This window comes from Triticum dicoccoides, chromosome 3B (assembly GCF_002162155.2).
Source record: "Triticum dicoccoides isolate Atlit2015 ecotype Zavitan chromosome 3B, WEW_v2.0, whole genome shotgun sequence".
In the NCBI taxonomy this organism is placed as follows: domain Eukaryota; kingdom Viridiplantae; phylum Streptophyta; class Magnoliopsida; order Poales; family Poaceae; genus Triticum; species Triticum dicoccoides.
Genome location: NC_041385.1, coordinates 826,940,987 through 826,953,079, shown reverse-complemented (window position 1 = coordinate 826,953,079; position 12,093 = coordinate 826,940,987).

The window sequence follows — 12,093 nt, the reverse complement described above, 5'->3', positions numbered from 1 at the left end:
ATATGCATCACACAATCTCAGATTCATCCAACCAACATAAAAGTACTTCAAAGAGTGCCCCAAAGCTACTACCGGAGAGTCAAGAACGTGTGCCAACCCCTATGCATAGGTTCCAAGTGTCACGAAACCCGCAAGTTGATCACCAAAACATACATCAAGTGGATCAATAGAATAACCCATTGTCACCACGGTTATCCCACGCAAGACATACATCAAGTGTTCATAGAAGACTCAATCCGATAAGATAACTTCAAAAGGGGAAACTCAATTCATCACAAGAGAGTAGAGGGGGAGAAACATCATAAGATCCAACTACAATAGCAAAGCTCGGGATACATCAAGATCGTGCCATAGATGGAACACGAGAGAGAACACGAGAGAGAGAGAGAGAGAGAGAGAGAGAGAGAGAGAGAGAGAGAGAGAGAGATCAAACACATAGCTACTGGTACATACCCTCAGCCCCGAGGGTGAACTACTCCCTCCTCGTCATGGATAGCACAGGGATGATGAAGATGGCCTCCGGTGATGGGATCCCCCTCCGGAAGGGTGCCGGCCCGATTGGTTTTTGGTGGCTACATAGGCTTGCGGCGGCGGAACTCCCGATCTATCTTCTGTTCTGGAACCTTTAGGGTACGTAGGTATATATGGGTGCAGGGGGTACGTCGGTGGACCTCCGGGTGGCTCACGAGGTAGGGGGGCACGCCCTCCACCCTCGTGGACAGCCCGGGACTCCCCTGGCGTGCACTCCAAGCCCATCAGGTTGGTTTCCTTCCAAAATTAACTTCTCTAGTTGATTTCGTTCCGTTTGACTCCGTCTGATATTCCTTTTCCTCGAAACACTGAAATAGGCATAAAACACCAAATCTGGGTTGGGCATCCGGTTAATAGGTTAGTCCCAAAAATAATATAAAAGTGGATAATAAATCCCAATATTGCCTAAAACAGTAGATAGAGTAGCATGGAGCAATCAAAAATTATAGATACGTTGGAGACGTATCACGCCCCGGCAAGGGTCTTGCCGGGGGAAACCACCTCGCCTTGTTACTCTTTATGCCTTTGTCTTGGCGTTGCTTTGGCCATCCTGCAGCTTTGATTCCCTGTCTCTGCCCTGCTTAAGTGTGGCCGGAGGTGCGACTCTAACTGCCCATGCACAACTAAGGGGTACAAAGGAGGGCCACTAATTTAGTACACCGACAAGCACCAACGGAGCTCTGCGTTGTACGCCGGCGGCGGCTCGGGATGCTGGTGGCAAGGCTGAAGCAGGAGGTAAACGCGACATTACTGACGATGACCATCGACCTGGGCGCCCCTGCTCGGGGCAGCAGAGCGCTGGGTGGTGTCATTGCATGCTTTGCTATAGCAGTTGTTCCTGGTGGAGGACGGCATGATGTACCTGGTGAGGACGGGGAAACTGATATGTTTAGAAACTTTATCTTTTAGTTGCATCACAAATCAATGTAATAGCTAACTGAAGCATTTCTAATACACATTATATATCAAGGTATTATGAATATGCTAGCAAAAAAAATACAGGACATTATCTTTACGCCTATGCAACTATCTCACATGAGTTTCATATTCCCTGTGCAGCCACAGAATAAATAGCGATAAAAGAATCAGAGCAGTAGCTTGATAAGGATCTGAAGGAAATCAGGTTCAGAATATTTATTATTTAGTTTGACAACCCACGTGGAACCACCTTGAAACAGCCGTACTTCATTTTGTTGATAAATCAAATAGCTGCTAATTAGTAACTTCAACCCAACCTTTTTGGGCATTCTATTTGGCAGGTCAATATCATTGCAAGAAAAGATTTTTCAGCAGAAGCTGAAACCTAAACAGTGCAAGGTTTGATATATTTTTGGAATTGGCTCGAAGAACAAGAGGTGAGAAAGAAGTGATCACCGAATTTCAGCCGATCTGCAAATGTATCGAGTTGTTGTAACATCATTGGCACTAGAGGGGAGAAGAGAAGTAGTGTATATATTTTTCTTAAATATTAATTATGTTGGGTATTATGCTGGTCTGTAATTGGTATTGTTCAGTTATTATTATTATTTTTAATTCCCTATTGAACGTGCAGAAAAAATTTATGTCATAATGCTAGGTTCCAGTTCACACACCGCGCGTGATGATATAGTTTATTTATTGTTATTAGAAAATACAATATGCGCACTGTATAGGTCTGCTTCCTATGTGTCGTTGTATTCACAGCAGGGAAAATTGATTACTAATATTGTAATGTTCCTTCAATTCAAATTTTGAATGTCCCATGCTGCAATGTTTAATTGTTTACCAGTGTAAATTTATATTTGAAGTCAACTCCCAATGATATGGTAGTCGGTGTTGTTTCTATTCCCTTCTTGTTTTTGTTTGCGTTTGATATACATGGCCAATAGCTGTCTGTTGAAAGGTTGGTGGTACATCTTCCTGGCATCAACAAAGTTATCTTTCATGAGGAATTCTGATTCGATAGGGTGATTCAATATTCAATGTACATAAAACAGTGCTCACTGAATGGTTCATAGCTAATCAAGAACACGAAGGTGCTAGCTATTTAACATATTAAATTTTCCTTCCGAATGGACATGGGACTATTCTGATCGTATGATGCCTTGTGTTTATGATGCTGATCATGTTTTAGGATGCCTTGCATGGTTTCAACATTCCATTTATACATCCATGTGTCTAGAGATGGTGGGACTATTTTTCTGTCAAGACATAAAAGTACTAAATGTTGTATGTTACATTCTTCTTGTAATATACATCTTTATGGTCAGGGTTGTATTGCATGGCTTAAAAGTTTACATAGAGGTACTCTTTTATATGATCTCTACTTAGTGCTTGAACCTTGTAGTATGCTCTTAACTTGTACCCCCTCCATCCCAAAATAAGTGTTGCTGACTTAATACAACTTTGTACTAAAATTATACTAAGTCGCAACAATTATTCTGGAACAGAGGGAGTATAATGCTTAGATGAATTGTAATCTCCTAAACATGTCTTTTGTCCTACCCTCCCGTGGCAGCGGGGTCCTATTGGAAACTAAGGGATATTAAGGCCTCCTTTTAATAGAGAACCGAAACAAAGCATTAGCACATAGTGAATACATGAACTCCTCAAACTATGGTCATCACCGGGACTGGTCCCGATAATTGTCACTTCGGGGTTGCCGGATCATAACACATAGTAGGTGACTATAGACTTGCAAGCTAGGATCAAGAACACACATATATTCATGAAAACATAATAGGTTCAGATCTGAAATCATGGCACTCGGGCCCTACTGACAAGCATTAAGCATAGCAAAGTCATAGCAACATCAATCTCAGAACATAATGGATACTAGGGATCAAACCCTAACAAAACTAACTCGATTACATGATAAATCTCACCCAACCCATCACCGTCCAGCAAGCCTACGATGGAATTACTCACGCATGGCGGTGAGCATCATGAAATTGGTGATGGAGGAGGGTTCACTACTAGGAAAAAGCCTAGTAGTAGCACGGATTAAAAGCTAGTAGTAGCGCGGGTGCCGGCGCTACTACTACGGTGCTACAGCTAACTAGTAGTAGTAGCGCGGTGGATCACGCGCTACTAGTACATGTGTTAGTAGTAGCGTGGGTTCTGACACGCACTACTACTAACTATCTGTAGCGCGTGTCTGTGACCCGCGCTACTACTATTAATTTGAAAAACCAAAAAAAAATCTCGACCCCATGACGCGCGCACATTGGTCGGGAGCAGGGAGATCTCGGCCATGACGCGTGCCTCGTGGAAGCCGTCGAGGGCGGACGCGGAGGCCAGCCCGGTGTGGGCCGGGAGCTGGAGGACCTGGATCATGTCATCGTGCGTGGGGAGCAGCACATCACGGCGGCTGTAGCCGTTGAGGTCGGCAACGAGTGGCGGCTGGAGGCGGCCCACGTTGTGCTTGACCGGGAATCCCTCGTCCGACAGGTGGTACCACGCCTCTCGGAACGAGAAGTCGCCCTCGTGCTGCTGGAGGAGGAGGGGGATGGGTCAGCTAGGGTTCCGGAACGAATCGAAGAGGAGGGAAGGAGGAGGGCTGACCTGGAGCGAGAAGAAGACGGTGAAGGCGGCGAGGAGGAGGATGCCGAGGTCGCGCTTCCGCATCTTGGCAGCGGCGAGGAGCTCTGGCAACCGCCCACTGGAGGGATCTCGGAGAGGGAGGGGGAAAGAAAGGAGAGTGTACCAGCGGCGGCCACCGCTGGAGTATGTGGGAGAGACGAGGAAAGTGAGAGAGGGGGAACGTGAGGGAGAGAGGAGGGATTCGGCCGAGGATATGGGGTTTTCACCTACCTCGTACTTAGTAGTAGCGAGGGGTATAAAACCGCGCTACTACTATCAACTTAGTAGTAGCGCGGGTTTATACCACTCGCTACTACCATGGCATGTGTCGGGGGGCACGGTAGAGACCGTTTAGTAGTAGCGAGGGTTAAAATCCCGCGCTACTACTATCAACTTAGGAGTAGCGAGGGTTAAAAACCCGCGCTACTGCTAATTAGCAATAGCGCTTCTTTTTGTGCCGCGCTGCTGCTAAGATTCTGTGTATAAGGTTTTCCCTAGTAGTTGGTGATGATGACGACGGCGACGAATCCCCCTCTCCGGAGCCCCAAACGGACTCCAGATCAGCCCTCCCGAGAGAGATTAGGACTTGGTGGCAGCTCCGTATCGTAAAACGCGATGATTTCTTCTCTCTAATTTTTTTTTCTCCCCGAAAGGCAATATATGGAGTTGGAGTTGGCGTCGGAGGGCCACTAGTGGGCCCATGAGGTAGGGGGGCGCGCCCAGGGGGTGCGCCCCGCATCCTCGTGGACAGGGTGTGGGCCCCCTTGTCTTCATCTTTGGCGAGGATTTTTTATTGTTTTTTCTAAGGTGTTCCGTGGAGTTTCAGGTCATTCCGAGAACTTTTATTTTCTGCACATAAAACAACACCATGGCAATTCTGCTGAAAACAGCGTCAGTCCGGGTTAGTTCCATTCAAATCATACAAGTTAGAGTCCAAAACAAGGGCAAAATTGTTTGGAAAAGTGGATACGACGGAGACGTATCAGTAGCGTGCCGACTGCGATCACATCGACTTTGGAAGCATTTCCCACGCGCATCGTCACCTTGTCCTTAGCTAATCTTCGCTTAATCCATAGTCCCTGTTTCGAGTTGCAAATATTAGCAACAGAACCAGTATCAAATACCCAGGTTCTACTACGAGCATTAGTAAGGTACACATCAATAACATGTATATCACATATACCTTTGTTCACCTTGCCATCCTTATTATCCGCGAAATACTTGGGGCAGTTCCGCTTCCAGTGACCAGTCTGCTTGCAGTAGAAGCACTCAGTTTCAGGCTTAGGTCCAGACTTGGGTTTCTTCTCTTCAGCAGCAACTTGTTTGCTTTTCTTCTTGAAGTTCCCCTTCTTCTTCCATTTACCCTTTTTCTTGAAACTGGTGGTCTTATTGACAATCAACACTTGATGCTCCTTCGTGATTTCTACCTCCGCAGCTTTTAGCATTGCGAAGAGCTCGGGAATAGTCTTGTCCATCCCTTGCATATTATAGTTTATCACGAAGCTCTTGTAGCTTGGTGGCAGTGATTGAAGAATTCTGTCAATGACACTATCATCAAGAAGATTAACTCCCAGTTGAACCAAGTGATTATTATACCCAGACATTTTGAGTATATGTTCACTGACAGAACTATTCTCCTCCATCTTACAGCTATAGAACTTATTGGAGACTTCATATCTCTCAATCCAGGTATTTGCTTGAAATATTAACTTCAACTCCTGGAACATCTCATATGCTCCATGACGTTCAAAACATCGTTGAAGACCCGGTTCCAAGCCGTAAAGCATGTCACACTGAACTATCGAGTAGTCATCAGCTTTGCTCTGCCAGACGTTCTTAACATCGTCAGTTGCATCTGCAGCAGGCCTGGCACCCAGCGGTGCTTCGAGGACGTAATTCTTCTGTGCAGCAATGAGGATAATCCTCAAGTTACTGACCCAGACTGTGTAATTGCTACCATCATCTTTCAACTTAGCTTTCTCAACGAACACATTAAAATTCAACGGAACAACAACACGAGCCATCTATCTGCAACAAACATAAATAAGCAAAATACTATCAGGTACTGAGTTCATGATCAATTTAAGTTTAATTAATCATATTACTAAAGAACTCCCACTTAGACACACATCTCTCTAGTGATCTAAGTGATCACGTGATCCAAATCAACTAAACCATGTCCGATCATCACCTGAGATGGAGTAGTTTCAATGGTGAACATCACTATGTTGATCATATCTACTATATGATTCACGTTCGACCTTTCGGTCTCCATGTTCCGAGGCCATATCTGTATGTGCTAGGCTCGTCAAGTTTAACCTGAGTATTCTGCGTGTGCAACTGTTTTGCACCCATTGTATTTGAACGTAGAGCCTATCACACCCGATCATCACGTGGTGTCTCAGCATGAAGAACTTTCACAACGGTGCATACTCAGGGAGAACACTTCTTGATAATTAGTGAGAGATCATCTTAAAATGCTACCGTCAATCAAAGCAAGATAAGATGCATAAAGAATAAACATCACATGCAATCAATATAAGTGATATGATATGGCCATCATCATCTTGTGCTTGTGATCTCCATCTCCGAAGCACCGTCGTGATCACCATTGTCACCGACGCGACACCTTGATCTCCATCATAGCATCGTTGTCGTTACGCCATCTATTGCCTCTACGACTATCGCTACCGCTTAGTGATAAAGTAAAGCAATTACAGGGCGTTTGCATTTCATACAATAAAGAGACAACCATATGGCTCCTGCCAGTTGCCGATAACTTCGGTTACAAAACATGATCATCCCATACAATAAAATATAGCATCACGTCTTGACCATATCACATCACAACATGCCCTGCAAAAACAAGTTAGATGTCCTCTACTTTGTTGTTGCAAATTTTACATGGCTGCTACAGGCTGAGCAAGAACCGTTCTTACCTATGCATCAAAACCACAACGATAGTTTGTCAAGTTAGTGTTGTTTTAACCTTCGCAAGGACCGGGCGTACCCACACTCAGTTCAACTAAAGTTGGAGAAACAGACACCTGCTAGTCATATGTGTGCAAAGCATGGCGGTAAAACAAGTCTCGCGTAAGCATACGCGTAATTTCGGTCCGGGCCGCTTCGTCCAACAATATCGCTGAACCAAAGTATGACATGCTGGTAAGCAGTATGACTTGTATCGCCCACAACTCACTTGTGTTCTACTCGTGAATATAACATCTACGCATAAAACCAGGCTCGGATGCCACTGTTGGGGAACGTAGTAATTTCAAAAAAATTCCTACGCACACGCAAGATCATGGTGATGCATAGCAACGAGAGGGGAGAGTATTGTCCACGTACCCTCGTAGACCGAAAGCGGAAGCGTTAGAACAACGCGGTTGATGTAGTCGTACGTCTTCACGGCCCGACCGATCAAGCACCGAAACTACGGCACCTCCGAGTTCTAGCACATGTTCAGCTCGATGACGATCCCCGTGCTCCGATCCAGCATCGAGATCTTCCATTCTATCCGGTGGCATACTTGAATTGTTCTAGTTCTTGAATTGTCCTACCATCTTCGTAAGATGCTACAGAATTTCTACCATTTGTTGTATGCTGAGTTTTGTTCATAGGATGATGGTTTGTTCATTTGTTGAGCTGTGTATTCATCTTGTATATAAATCTTGTATTCATCTTGTATTAATCTTGTGTTCATTTTTGTATCCCGAAAGAGAGGCGGTCCGTAAACTATAAAGCCCACGTGGCCGAGGGAGTGTGCGCCAGATTGCATAGCGCCGTTTAGGATTTGTCTTTGCCGATTAGGTTGTCCGATGTAACCAAAATCACTAATTGAGGAGTACTCCTAGCAAAGATCACTCCCACCTTCCCAGGTTGCAACAAGTGGCGCGCTGCATGTTGTGCCACTTGTCGCAACCTGGTAATTTTCCCTTTTTTCATAGATCCGTTTATTCAAAACGCTTTATCTTTTAAACCGTGTTTCCAAATCTCGAACCGTTTTCACCATTGGATTCCTCGCATTGAGATCTTCAAAACTAGATCCCATGTTGATAGGTTTTGACGAACTTTTTTTCACGATAAAAACCAGAAGAAAAAACCAAATCATGAGCATGGTTTTTTCCCTTTCCAAAAGAGGCCCGGCAATGCCTCTCGCGAAAGCACAACCATACCTCTCGCGGGAACAAAACTGTGCCTATCTTGAAAGAAAAAAATAGAGAACTCATCTTTTTTTTCCTTTTCTGAGAGCCATGCACTAGTAGAAAAGGGGGCATTAGTCCCGGTTCGTAAGGGCCTTTAGTCCCGGTTCATGAACCGGGACTAATTGGTCGTTACTAATACCTCCCCCCCTTTAGTCCCGGTTCAAACACGAACCGGGACAGATGTGCCTCCACGTGGCCGGTGCGCCGAGCACAGGCAGGGGGGCCTTTGGTCCCGGTTGGTGGCACCAACCGGGACCAAAAGGAGTTGTTTTTTAAAAATAAAAGTGGCTGCTTTAGGGGTTTTGGTGGTTATTTTTAGGTTGTTATTAGCTAGCTAATAGAGAGAAGTGTCCTCTCTTATATCTTCGTCCTTGGTTTACCACTGCTGCTATGTGCATTTCACCCGCTGCATGCTCGCATCATACATCATCATATATAATAACAAGTCCTACTAATCATGCATCATATGCATCATACAACTTCTACTCGTTATTAATAATAAGTCATACGATCATCATCCTCATAGTCATCGAACCCAACCCTACATATAATTGTTCTTAGCACATGATCATCAGTATCAGGTAGGACCTAAACACCCTTAAGGTAAAATAGCATAAAATAATATAGACCCTGACTCACCATTATGAAGAATGGAGATCATCCTGTCTCCTATTTTGGCGCTTTGCTGCCTTTTGCTTCCAAGAATAACACCTTAAGATACAAATCAACCAAAACCCTAATGTCACCTAGATACTCCATTGTCACCTCAAGTATCCGTGGGCATGATTATACGATATGCATCACACAATCTCAGATTCATCCAACCAACATAAAAGTACTTCAAAGAGTGCGCCAAAGCTACTACCGGAGAGTCAAGAACGTGTGCCAACCCCTATGCATAGGTTCCCAAGTGTCGCGAAACCCGCAAGTTGATCACCAAAACATACATCAAGTGGATCAATAGAATAACCCATTGTCACCACGGTTATCCCATGTAAGACATACATCAAGTGTTCATAGAAGACTCAATCCGATAAGATAACTTCAAAAGGGGAAACTCAATTCATCACAAGAGAGTATAGGGGGAGAAACATCATAAGATCCAACTACAATAGCAAAGCTCGGGATACATCAAGATCGTTCCATAGATGGAACACGAGAGAGAACACGAGAGAGAGAGAGAGAGAGAGAGAGAGAGAGAGAGAGAGAGATCAAACACATAGCTATTGGTACATACCCTCAGCCCTGAGGGTGAACTACTCCCTCCTCATCATGGATAGCACCGGGATGATGAAGATGGCCTCCGGTGATGGGATCCCCCTCTGGAAGGGTGCCGGAACAGGGTCCCGATTGGTTTTTGGTGGCTACAGAGGCTTGCGGCGGCAGAACTACCGATTTATCTTCTGTTCTGGAACTTTTAGGGTACGTAGGTATATATGGGTGCAGGGGGTACGTCGGTGGACCTCCGGGTGGCTCACGAGGTAGGGGGGCGCGCCAAGGGGGGCGCGCCCTCCACCCTCGTGGACAGCCCGGGACTCCCCTGGCGTGCACTCCAAGCCCATCAGGTTGGTTTCCTTCCAAAATTAACTTCTCCAGTTGATTTCGTTCCGTTTTGACTCCGTCTGATATTCCTTTTCCTCGAAACACTGAAATAGGCATAAAACAGCAAATCTGGGTTGGGCATCCGGTTAATAGGTTAGTCCCAAAAATAATATAAAAGTGGATAATAAATCCCAATATTGCCTAAAACAGTAGATAGAGTAGCATGGAGCAATCAAAAATTATAGATACGTTGGACACATATCACGCCCCGGCAAGGGTCTTGCCGGGGGAACCCACCTCGCCTTCTTACTCTTTCTGCCTTTGTCTTGGCGTTGCTTTGGCCATCCTGCGGCTTTGATTCCCTGTCTCTGCCCTGCTTAAGTGTGGCCGCAGGTGCGGCTCTGACTGCCCGTGCACAACTAAGGGGTACAAAGGAGCGCCCCTAATTTAGTACACCGACAAGCACCAACGGAGCTCTGCGCTGTACGCCGGCGGCGGCTCGGGATGCTGGTGGCAAGGCTGAAGCAGGAGGTAAACGCGACATTACTGACGATGACCATCGACTTGGGCGCCCCTGCTCGGGGCAGCAGAGCGCTGGGTGGTGTCATTGCATGCTCTGCTTTAGCAGTTGTTCCTGGTGGAGGACGGCATGATGTACCTGGTGAGGACGGGGAAACTGATATGTTCAGAAACTTTATCTGTTAGTTGCATCACAAATCAATGTAATAGCTAACTGACGCATTTCTAATACACATTATATATCAAGGTATTATGAATATGCTAGCAAAAAAATACAGGACATTATCTTTACACCTATGCAACTTTCTCACATGAGTTTCATATTCCCTGTGCAGCCACAGAATAAATAGCGATAAAAGAATCAGAGCAGTAGCTTGATAAGGATCTGAAGGAAATCAGGTTCAGAATATTTATTATTTAGTTTGACAACCCACGTGGAACCACTTAGAAACGGCCGTACTTCATTTTGTTGATAAATCAAATAGCTGCTAATTAGTAACTTCAACCCAACCTTTTTGGGCATTCTATTTGGCAGATCAATATCATTGCAAGAAAAGATTTTTCAGCAGAAGCGGAAACCTAAACAGTGCAAGGTTTGATATATTTTTGGAATTGGCTCGAAGAACAAGAGGTGAGAAAGAAGTGATCACCGAATGTCAGCCGATCTGCAAATGTATCGAGTTGTTGTAACATCATTGGCACTAGAGGGGAAAAGAGAAGTAGTGTATATATTTTTCTTAAATATTAATTATGTTGGGCAGTATGCTGGTCTGTAATTGGTATTGTTCAGTTATTATTATTATTTTTAATTCCCTATTGAACGTGCAGAAAAAATTTATGTCATAATGCTAGGTTCCAGTTTACACACCGCGCGTGATGATATAGTTTATTTATTGTTATTAGAAAATACAATATGCGCATTGTATAGGTCTGCTTCCTATGTATCGTTGTATTCACAGCATGGAAAATTGATTACTAATATTATAATGTTCCTTCAATTCAAATTTTGAACGTCCCATGCTGCAATGTTTAATTGTTTACCAGTGTAAATTTATATTTGAAGTCAACTCCCAATGATATGATAGTCGGTGTTGTTTCTATTCCCTTCTTGTTTTTGTTTGCGTTTGATATACATGGCCAATAGCTCTCTGTTGAAAGCTTGGTGGAACATCTTCCTGGCATCAACAAAGTTATCTTGCATGAGGAATTCTGATTCGATAGGGTGATTCAATATTCAATGTACATAAAACAATGCTCACTAAATGGTTCATAGCTAATCAAGAACACGAAGGTGCTAGTTATTTAACATATTAAATTTTCCTTCCGAATGGACATGGGACTATTCTGATCGTATGATGCCTTGTGTTTATGATGCTGATCATGTTTTAGGATGCCTTGCATGGTTTCAACATTCCATTTATACATCCATGTGTCTAGAGATGGTGGGACTATTTTTCTGTCAAGACATAAAAGTACTAAATGTTAGAACAGGACTGTTTGGTTTGTACCTGTGTGTATTTGCTGCTTTAGGGTGGTGTGTAGAGATGTTGTATGTTACATTCTTCTTGTAATATACATCTTTATGTTCAGGGTTGTATTGCATGGCTTAAATGTTTACATAGAGGTACTCTTTTATATGAGCTCTACTTAGTGCTTGAACCTTGTAGTATGCTCCTAACTTGTACCCCCTCCATCCCAAAATAAGTGTTGCTGACTTAATACAACTTTGTACTAA